This window comes from Cervus canadensis, chromosome 9 (assembly GCF_019320065.1).
Source record: "Cervus canadensis isolate Bull #8, Minnesota chromosome 9, ASM1932006v1, whole genome shotgun sequence".
Lineage (NCBI taxonomy): Eukaryota > Metazoa > Chordata > Mammalia > Artiodactyla > Cervidae > Cervus > Cervus canadensis.
Genome location: NC_057394.1, coordinates 5328018 through 5339204, shown reverse-complemented (window position 1 = coordinate 5339204; position 11187 = coordinate 5328018).

Below are 11187 nucleotides of genomic sequence, written 5' to 3'. Positions count from 1 at the left end.
TTAAGTATACAGTAAATAGTTGATACAGGATTAGAAATTTGTTATTGACAGTAATTAGTTCTGTAAAAAGATTTCCCATAAAATGTGTCAGAAATCGTACTGAGGGGAAATGTAACAACACAAGAATAAGAGAATGTGATTTACAAACCTTCTGCAGGCTAGATAAAATCTCTTCCTGAAAGAATTTAGTTCTTCTAATTAATATCATAAAATAGTAAGAACCAGAGTAATATGAGCTTTAGCTATCATTTTAAATAATTAAAATAAAATGGAATGAATAATAATGAATTTAAGATAAGTTTGCACTGAAACTGTCAGGGTTTGGGATAAGGAAAGAGAAGGGAGGGAGCTAAGATTAGGGAAAGAAAAGGAACAGAGCTGCCTAACTAGGCACCAGACCCTCAAAGTCAGCCTGCACTTAGAGAGCAGATAAATGCAAAACATAAAATTGTCTCTGATTACAGTTTTAAGTGAAATAAATACAGAAGAAAAGAATTCCCTTCAAATAAATCTGACAAGATGCAGGGAGAGAATAAACACTGATTTGAAAAAAAAAAATACATACATATATATATATACATAAATATATATATATATTTTACTAACAGAATATGCTCAGTTGTGTCTGACTCTTTGTGGCCCCCCTGGACTGTAACCCACCAGGCTTCTCTGCCCACGGGATTTCCCAGGCGAGAATACTCAAGCGGGTTGCCTTTTCCTCCTCCAGAGGCTCTTCCCAACCTGGGGATTGAACCTGAGTTTTCTTTGTCTCCTGCATTGGCAGGTGGGTCTTTGAAAGTAGGTGTCACTGGTGAAGAGGCCTGGTTGCTGGCAAAGAACTGGAACAAGAGCCCATCCCATAAGCAATGGTAGAAACATGGTGAAAGGTGCTGTGAGCTGAAAGAATGTGGAATGAGATGGAGGACTCTTTGAAAACCCACTGTGTCTCCATGCCATGCATTTTCCCCACCATACACTCAAGAAATATGTTAGTACTTCCAAGATGACTTACCTTATAAAATCACAGTAAGTTTTTGACAGTGATGAAAGCAGGGGAATCCTGCAGGCATCTTCCCAACTGTGTTGCTCCACTCTGGAGCAGATGTCAGTGTGCTGAGTCTCTTCTGAGCCAAAGTCACAGTTTTTATAGCAGGCAATTAAAAAAAAATCTTTTGATTCTCTATAAAATATTGGTATGTTTTATTTAATGAAGCCTTTACTTTTGAATTATTTGGTGTGTTATACTAGGCAGATATTATGTAGTTTTGTATCTTGAATGTGTCTTTCATAAAATGTAACATAAAGAAAAAATTTATAAAAACAGTTGTGATATGACCACCCTATATTTAGCTCATTGTAGCCATATGTATATCAGACATATTTTTCATGAGAATGAAAAATCAAAGAAAGCAAAGTTATTGCTTGTTTGGTTCATCTATAACCTGGAAATATACCTGGCATATAGCCTGTTGATGGTACCCGTGATTTCATCATTGAAAAAGCCAAGCATAAAATAAGTGACAATATGTGCAAATTTTATATACATAAAATAAGTGCTTTTAAAATTTGTAATAAAATTACAAATGGAATTTTAAAGTAACCATAGCAAATTATGAAGTCACCTAAGCCTTTCAAGCCAATACTATGCCCCAAAATGTTTGCTGCCACCTGGATGGACAGCACCCTGTCATACTTTTGAAGATCAAATGAACACTTTTGCTGAAAAATGCATACAAGTTTAAGGTGGGTTTTCTTCATTATTCTTCCTTTTCTGTTTCGTTCCTTAAATACTTACTGGTTACTACTCCAAAAATATGGGGTTTCACAGATGGAGCAGTTGGTAATGAATTCACCTGCCAATGCAAGAGATGCAGAAGACGTGGGTTTGATCCCTGGGCCAGGAAGATCCCCAGGAATAGCAACCCACTCTAGTATTCTTGCCTGGAAAGTTCCAAGGACAGAGGAGCTTGGTGGGCTACAATCCATGGGGTCGCAAAGAGCTGGACACTACTGAGCACATACAAGCATTCGAAAAATATATGCAAAAGAATAAGCTGTGGTCTCTGGTGACAAGGTGATTGGTTTCTAAAGGGATAGAATAAATGTATCAATAAATAATTAATGACAATAAAAAGAGATGAAGGTAAAAATCAAGATATGCATCAAGGGTTATGGGAACATGGAGCAAATCTGGGCTAAGCCCAGGTGAAGACTTCACTGCGAAGCCTAGTTTGAGCAGGTATTCAAGGATGAGTAAGCAGCCATGTGGCAGAGAAGGGCCTTCCAGGCTAAGAGATTAAAGGATGTGATTTCAAAACAAAATGAGCAGTGAAAGCAGCTCTTTTGCCCTCCTCCCTTTTGCCCATTACTGTCCCCCTTTAACCTTAAAATAGCCTAATTATAGGAACAAGATCACTAAGCAATTGGACCCAATTCCTGACTTATGTTCGCCTGAAAACAGACTATGCCTTTCTTAGCCTCTTCATTCTTCTTCTAGATTAAAAGAAGCAAGAAGAAGAAATTAAGCAGTGAAAGAATGACTAGATCTCTACCCCAAGTGCCCCTTCAGCAATCCCACAGGCCAATCACATGGGCAAGAGAACCTTCTAGGAGAGAGTCAGCCAGTCTGCACAACGGAGAAGGAAGCAGAACCCAGCCTTCTGCCTCCAAGACTCACTGAGAGTCTCCTCTTCCCCCATGTTTCCCTTTGAAAACTGTGCCAGCTGAGCTGCATCTTCAGCATTGTTCTCCAGACATGCGTCTACACCGTCCCCAGATTGCCAACTTTTCTGATGAAAGCATCCATCCCTTCTACAGACACTAGCTTCTGGATCATTGACTTTTGAGTGGTGGTGGTTTAGTAGCTAAGTCGTTTCCGACTCTCGCGACCCCACCGACTGTAGCCCTCCAGGCTCCTCTGCCCATGGGATTTTCCAGGCAAGAACACTGGAGTGGGTTGCCATTTCCTTCTCCAGGGGATCTTCCCGACCCAAGAATTGAACCCAGGTCTCCTGCATTGCAGGCAGATTCTTTACCACTGAGCTATGAGAGAAGCCCTGACCTTTGAGTGGCGAGCCCCCAAACCTGAGCTCACTGACAGCAACAGCGTGCCCTGGATGCCGTGCCCTGGGTGAGACCTGGTCATGGAACATGAGGGAGGAGATAGAAGGGGACACTTTTCTGAAAACAGTGTGTCCCTCAGGAAGGCGTTTATTTGACTAATGACAGCTTTAAAAACAGGGATGCTTTTCTCACATAAAAGCATGTTAGAGCTGGCGCATCCTGGTGTTATTCAGCCACATGGTGATTTTGGGTTGGCATCTCTGTTATCCCCTTGGCCTTAGCCTTTCCCTTGTGCCTGTGAGATGACCGTCCACTGCCTGAGTCAAAGCTTAAATGGAAGAAGATGTGGCTGCCGTCAGAAGGGGAAAACTCTGCCAGATGTTCCCAGGAGTTTTATTTTCTAAATATATTACATGACTGGAGAAGGAAACGGCAACCCACTCCAGTTTTCTTGCCTGAAAAATTCCATGGACAGAAAATCCTGGTGGGCTTCATTCCATGAGGTCTCAAGGAGTTAGACACAGCTGAGCAACTGTGAAGACAAAGAAGACAGTGAGGGACGGAGGTGGGCAGTAAATAGTGCTTGTCACAAGTAGTTGGAAGGATAGACTGTGCCATGATTTGCCATGCTGAATATAGAGGGCTTTATCAAGTAGTGAGTGAATACCCATCAAAACGTGTGTATAGGATATCACTATGACAAGAGAGAAGATCTGAGTAATGTTTTAAAGTCACTTACATGAACATTTCACTGTAATGATCAACATTTCTTAGTATTTGTGACCCTGGTTGGTTAGGAATAAGTGGTGGTGATCGTAGAGTTCCGGTAGGGCTCTATGAAGACTATTTTGTCTTGCATATGAATGCTCTCTTTCACTGCGTCACTAAGTCATGTCTGGCTCTTTGCGACCCCCTGGACTGCAGCATGCCAGCCTCCTCTGTTCTTCACTACCTCCCGGAGTTTGTTCATGTCCACTGAGTCAGTGGTGCTATCTAACCACGTCATCCTCTGCTGACCCCTTCTCCTTTTTCCTCCCGTCTTTTTCTAGCATCAGAGTCTTTTCCAGTGAGTTGGCTCTCTGTATCAGGTGGCCAAAGGATTGGAGCATCAGCTTCAGCATCAGTCCTTCCAATCCAAGAAGATGCTGATGGTCAACCATGGTTAGAAGACACCACTGCTTATTCTGACTGAGACCAGGCTGGGTCCCCTTCAGATACCGGCATGAATTACAGAGGGACTTCACTATTCATTAGAATCAGAAAGTCAGTTCCACTGGGAATGACTTAAGGGGGCCAATTAGGCCGGGATAGATAGACAACCACATTCTCAGCCACAGTGCTTCATGCTGATCTTGGAGGAGGCAACAGTAAGATAATATATTCACTGCACCCCTGGAACTTAATGGAAAAGGCTCATCATTGCTCTCATTCCACTAAATGCAATTCTTGAAATGATTTTTAATTCTCTCCATTTACTTGAAGTAGTTTATTGGATTGTACAAGATGAACAAGGCAAAAATTAATATTTCAGTTTCTTGAGGAAGGATTTGGAGTTACTTAGACATGTTACAGGATTTTTTGTTGATTTCCTGTTTCTTTTTTTTTTTTTCATTCTAAAATTAAATGATACTTTAAAATTTACTTTATTCAAGTATATTTGATTTATGCATGCTAAGTCGCTCAGTCATGTCTGGCTCTTTGCAACCTCATGGACTGCAGTTCACCAGGCTCCTCTGCCCATGGGGATTCTCCAGCCAAGAATACTGGAGTGGGTGGCCATGCTCTCCTCCAGGGCATCTCCCCACCCTAGGAATCGAACCTGCATCTCTTATGTCTCCTGCATTGGCGGATGGATTCTTTACCAGTGTTAATTTCTACTCTACAGCAAAGAGATCCAGTTATACATAGATATTGATATATACATCACAGAACATTGAGTAGAATACCCTGTGCTATACAGTAGGACCTTGTTGTTTATCCATTCCATATACAATATAAAACTAAATGATATTGATACTGCCTCTATGGATGCTAGCTATTATCATCAAAGGGTGGGAAAACAGAGGTAAGTGAAGAATGGTTATTTACCTTGTAAACAATGACAATCAGAATACATTTTAATATAGTACTCCCTTTTGGTGATAGTTTTACTATAACATAACTCAGGTATGCTAATTGTTTGCAAATAAACTATTTTACTATCCTGGGTTATGTGCTTTTGACATTACGTTTATAAGAGAAAAGTTTGTGGTTTTGATCACTACCTTGAAGTTTTAATTTTTAAAAAGGCTTTCAAGAACATTTTTTGATTTGAAGCTGATATGACTCACATGTTTGAATAATATACATAAAGTAACACGGAATCAAGGGACCTGCCATTCTAGGTCATGCTCATATTCCGTGTGCATATGAATGCTCTCTTTCACAATTTTGCTGACGGATGATAAATTAAAGAGAGATTTACATTGTCAATTAAATCAGAATTTACTGTGAATAAATCATAAAAATGGAACAAGGAAAATGACTTTTAAATTCTGAATTTGCCTTTCATATCTGGCAGGAGTTGGTTTGGAGATAGGAAGGACTCCTGCTGTGGAAAATACTTCCCTAGAGTACAATATGGTTTCAAGTGCCCTTCCGAAGCCTATTCCTTTTAACTTTTAATTCTTTTATATTGGAGTGTAGTTGATTAACAACTATAACTGGAATATAGTTGTAATAGTTTCAGGTGGACAGCAAAGCAGTTCTGTTAAAAATAAAGGGGCTCAGAAGGTAAAGAATCTGCCTGCAAGGCAGGACACCTGGGTTCGATCCCCAGGGCAGGAAGATCCCCTGGAGAAAGGAATGGCTACCCACTCCAGTATTCTTGCCTGGGAAATCCCATGGACAGACGAGCCTGGAAGGCTACAGTCCATGGGGTCACAAAGAGTTGGACATGACTGAGTGATATAGATACACATATATCCACATGTATCTATTCTCTTTCAAATTATTTTCCCATTTAGGTTGTTACATAAGGTGGAGCAGAGTTCCCTGTACTCTGTAAGTAGGTCCTTGTTGGTTTTTCATTTTAAATACAGCCGTGTGTATGTGCCAACCTCAAACTCCCAGACTTGTAAACAAGCACGTTTCTGAGACAGTGCAGTCAATACCCCTACCAGCCTTACGTTATGCACCCAGGAGAACTTACTGCAGTTAGATAATCTAATGCATCAGGCTTCACTCCTCTCACTAATGTTGACAACTGGGCAATACCCCACCAAACTGCCTACATTCCACTTCAGGGGAAATCAGTTCAAAGACATGGTCTCTTTTCTGAGCTATGCAGCGATCATGTGGCTGAGGTCTGATTAATGGAAGGGAGGGAAGTAACGGTTTCCTAACCAAACTGGAAACAAGTCAGAAGTCCGTCAACAGATAATGGATAAGCAAGTGTGGAGCTCTCATGCCATGGAAGATGACTCAGCACTAAGAGAGAATTAACAATTAATAAATGCAGCAACCTCAATGCATCTCAAAATAGTCCTGCTGAGTGAAGTCCACAGAAAAGAGTGCATGCTGTATTATTCCATTAAAATGAAGCTCTTGAAAGTACAAACTAATCTCTAGTGACAAAAAGCAGATCAGAGGCTTCCCAGGGAGAGGGTGGTGTTACAAAGGTGCCGGGGGAAACTTTGGGGATAATAGCCAGGTCCTCTGTCTTGATTATGACGTTGTCTCCACAGGCTTACATATGTGTCCACTTTACCACATGGTACACTTTAAATATATGTCAAGTGTACCTCATTGTAGCTATTTAAAAAGAGATATAACATTAAAAAAAACTAAGTTCATGACATCCAGTTCCATCACTTCATGGCAAATAGGGGAAAAGTGGAAACAGTGACAGACTTTATTTTCTTGGTCTCCAAAATCACTGCAGATGGTGACTACAACAGCCATGAAATTAAAAAACGCTTGTTCCTTGGAAAGAAAGTTATGACAAACCTAGACAGCTTACTAAAAAGCAGAGACATCACTTTGCTGACAAAGGTCCATATAGTCAAAACTATGGTTTTTCCAGTAGTCATATATGGATGTGAGAACTGAACCATAAAGAAGGTTGAGTGCTGAGGAATTAATACTTTCAAACTGTGGTTCTGGAGAAGACTCTTGAGAGTCCCTTGGACTGCAACGAGATCAAACCAGTCCATCCTAAAGGAAATGAACTCTGAATATTCATTGGAAAGACTGAAGCTGAAGCTCCAATACTTTGGCCACCTGATGCAAAGTGTTGACTCACTGGAGAAGACCCTGATACTGGGAAAGAGCAAGGGCTAGAGAAGATGGTGATAGATGATGAGATGGTTGGATAGCATCACTGACTCAGTGGACATGACTCTGAGAAACCTCCAGGAGATAACAGAGGACAGAGGATCCTGTGTGCTGCAGTCCATGAGGTCTCGAAGAGTCAACACGTTAGAACGACTGAACAGCAGCAACAATGAACCAGAGTTAAGTGTGTAGTTGCTCAGTCGTGTCTGATTCTTTGTGATCCTATGGACTGCATGTAGCCCGCCAGGCTCCTCTGTCCATGGGATTTTCCAGGCAAGAATACTGCAGTGGGTTGCCATTTCCTTCTCCAACCAGAGTAAAGGGTAGGTTAAACATGCATGTTTGGTATTTAAAATGCAAACTTTTGGGGTATGAAGATGCATATGTGAATGCTAAATGTTTGAAAATTACTTTTAAAACTATGCTGGTCTGAAGGACTTCCCTAGTGGTCCAGTGGTTACAACTTTGCTTTTCCAATACAGGGGGTGTGGGTTTGATCCCTGGCCTGGGAACTAAGATCCCACATGGCTCACAGCCGAAAAATCAAAAAATATAAAGCAGCAGCAATATTGTAAAAAATTCAAAAAAGACTTCAAAAAATGTTCCGCACCAAAATACATAAAAATGAAACTACACTGCTCTGCACCTCTTTATCATATCAAGCCCAGGTTCCTTATTCTCTTTTAGATTTTATCAGCCAACACTTCTTTCCAATACACACACACCCTACATTTTAGCCACACTATGCTACTGACCATGCCCTAGGTCGATGACGTAATTTCATGCCTTTATTTTGTTCATATCCTTCCCTGCATTTACAGCTGCTTTTCTCTAGCTTCCTCTGCTCAGAGGAACTTCCCATTCCTTCTGGAGCTTTCCAAGTCATGTCTAGTTGTTTTTTTTAAAGTTTTAGTTCCAATGGCACTTAGTAGACATGGAGTGTAGAATTTATTATATGATCTTAGGCCAAGGATATTTCCATTTATCCTGTATGTCCAGCCACTAGCCTGGTCTATAGCTGCTGCCAAGGATCCTCAAACAACCTGTGGATAAAACAGTCAATGAATGCATCATCTTATTAAAGATTTTAATAAAAAGAAATTACTTTTGGCAAGATACACGTGACAGGCACTTCAAATCAAGTATTTATAAATGGCATGACAACTCCACAAAATAAATGTTATCATCCATTTTTTGGATTAAGGAATGGAGGTTCAGAAAGATAAATGAGGTTCCTAAAACCATGGTCAGAATTGAAAGCCAAGTTTACTCCTGATTCCAAGTCTGCAGGTGAGGGCGGCGAAAGGACCTTCCTCTGTGTTCTGATCCAATGACTTTTCAATCCATGCTCCCTTCCTTCAGCGTCCTTCTTACACAGTTTATATGCTGGAGTCAGATTTCTTCATCGCCAGCTCTCAACTTTTTCTTCAGAACATTCCACGTTTGTTTTTGGAAGGCGGCACATGCTCAGACATCGGCATGGTTTTCTCCTAACACTGCCCTCAACCCACGTGTACGCAGACCTTCAAAAGACCCCATTGTTCTGAGCACTTTCAAGATATATGTATCTGTCTTCACTCTTAAAGTATACTTGGAACAAAAACATGCCAAATATTCGCCAGAGACTCGGGACACTGAGAAAAGATGTCTGCACATCCCCTCACGAGGATTATTTAAAGACATATCTAAGCTCTTACTGAGGCAACACATGTTGGGTGCTGAGTTAAAAGGGTGGTATTAGCTGAGTGATCAGTACCTGAGGTTTTTGCAGGAAGATGGCAGCAAGAAGATTATGCAAGGTAAATCCAGATGATCTGAAACAATCATGGGATCGCAGAACCTGTAAAGGAGGGGCGTCTTCAGCATCATTCCAGCTACTCAAGTTGGAAACCCGAACCCGTGCGGGACTTTTTTCTCTCCCTCATCTTCCTCACCCTCCTTCAGTAAATCCTGCAGACACCGCCTGCAAAACACACCTGGACCTGTTCTCTCCTCTGTTCCCACGCAAGCCCACCACCGCTGCCAAGCTATGCTGCTGCATCACCCAGCGCAGCTGTGATCTCTGCCGGAGCAGGCAATTCCGCTCTCCAAGCCTTCCCTCCAGTCTCCCCCTGGAAGTCCTTTCAAACTTCAGATCAGATTAAGGACCGCCTGCTTGAACCTCCAAAGACTTCCGATCAAGCGTGGGATGAAATCTCAACCCTCTCTCGTGTCTCACGAGGTCTTCTGTGGCCTGGCCCTGCTGCACTCCAGACCTCATCTCTTCCTCCGAGCCTGGCAGGGCCATCTGAGCGTCTGTTTAAAGGTTCTAGGAGCGGGCACTGTTCCGGCCCGTGGTGGCAGCCCTTCAGGCTTTGCTGACTTCACAGGCCCTTGCTCTGCACAGCCGTTCATCTGATGACCTTTTTAGGCGCTTGGGTTGTCTACCTCTGCCCTAGTTGATTTCAGATTCTGCCGGGGTAGAGCATCTGCATCCCTTGGTCAGCCATTATGAAGATTCCCTTGACCCTCATTCTAGACCAGGCCCATTCCCGGCGTCCAGGAGCCTAGAGAATAGGGACTCAAAGACCCCAGAACTCCGCTCTGGGGGTCCACTCCGCTCCTTGGACCCAAATTCTCCAGGCTCTGGTGTCTATCTCCGGTTTTGATTTCGGTGTACAGAGCAATATCAGAGCTTCCTAATCTGCAAGATTCCCTTGACACTGACTGGTCTTAAATTTCTAAGAACAATCTTCTCTAGAACTTCCAGACTCCCGTCTCCTCTATCTTGTTGACCTTTACAAAATACTACTCTTCTCCTTGAAATCACTTAACTTTTTTAGGTAACAATTTGTTCTAATATCTTCAGACATACATAGAACTCTACCTATGAGTATATTTATTGTAACTCTTAAAAGTTATTATAATTGCTTCTTATTGTTCAGTTGCTCAGTCGTGTCTGACTCTTTTTTCAATCCCATGGACTGTAGCCCACCAGACTCCTCTGTCCATGGAATTTTCAAGGCAAGAATACAGGGACAAAAAAAATACAGGAGTGGGTTGCCATTTCCTTTTCCAGGGAATCTTCCCAACCCAGGGATCTAACCGATGTCTCCTGCAATGGCAGGTGAGTTCTTTACCTGGGAAGTCCCCCTTGTTATAATTAGGTGAAGACAAATTACTCTGAATACTAACAAATAATTAATGTTTTGCAACAAGGGTGAGAGTGAAACAGTTTATTAAAGCCTGTTCTGTTTTCTTTCATACGAAGGAAACAGTACCATGTTGGTGCTGCTAAGGTAGTACTAGCTTTCAATTGCAAACTAAGAAATTGATTCACACATATTTTGTAAATTTAACTCAGATGTGAAAAAACAACAAAATCAACTTAAAGTCACGTGCTTTAATTTCAAAATATGTGTATTAAAATTGAATGGATTGAAAGTGAAAGTTGCTCAGTCGTGTCTGACTCTTTGCGATCCCATGGAATATGCAGTCCATGGAATTCTCCAGGCCAGAATACTGGAGTGGGTAGCATTTCCCTTCTCCAGGGGATCTTCCCAACCTAGGGATCGAACCCAGGTCTCCCCCATTGCAGGCAGCTTCTTTACCAGCTGAGCCCCAAGAGAAGGATTAACTCATCATTAATGATTTAAGAATTGAAAATTCTTTCCATTATGTTTTGGACTAAGGTGAAAAAAAAAGCCATAGAATTTTAAAAAGTAACAATCAATCCCAAAGCCAGTTACTTCTCAAAAGTCTTCCAGAAACTTGAGACAGTCTGAAAACTTCAACAGGAATTGCCTAGAATCTACAATACTGGAATAGCTT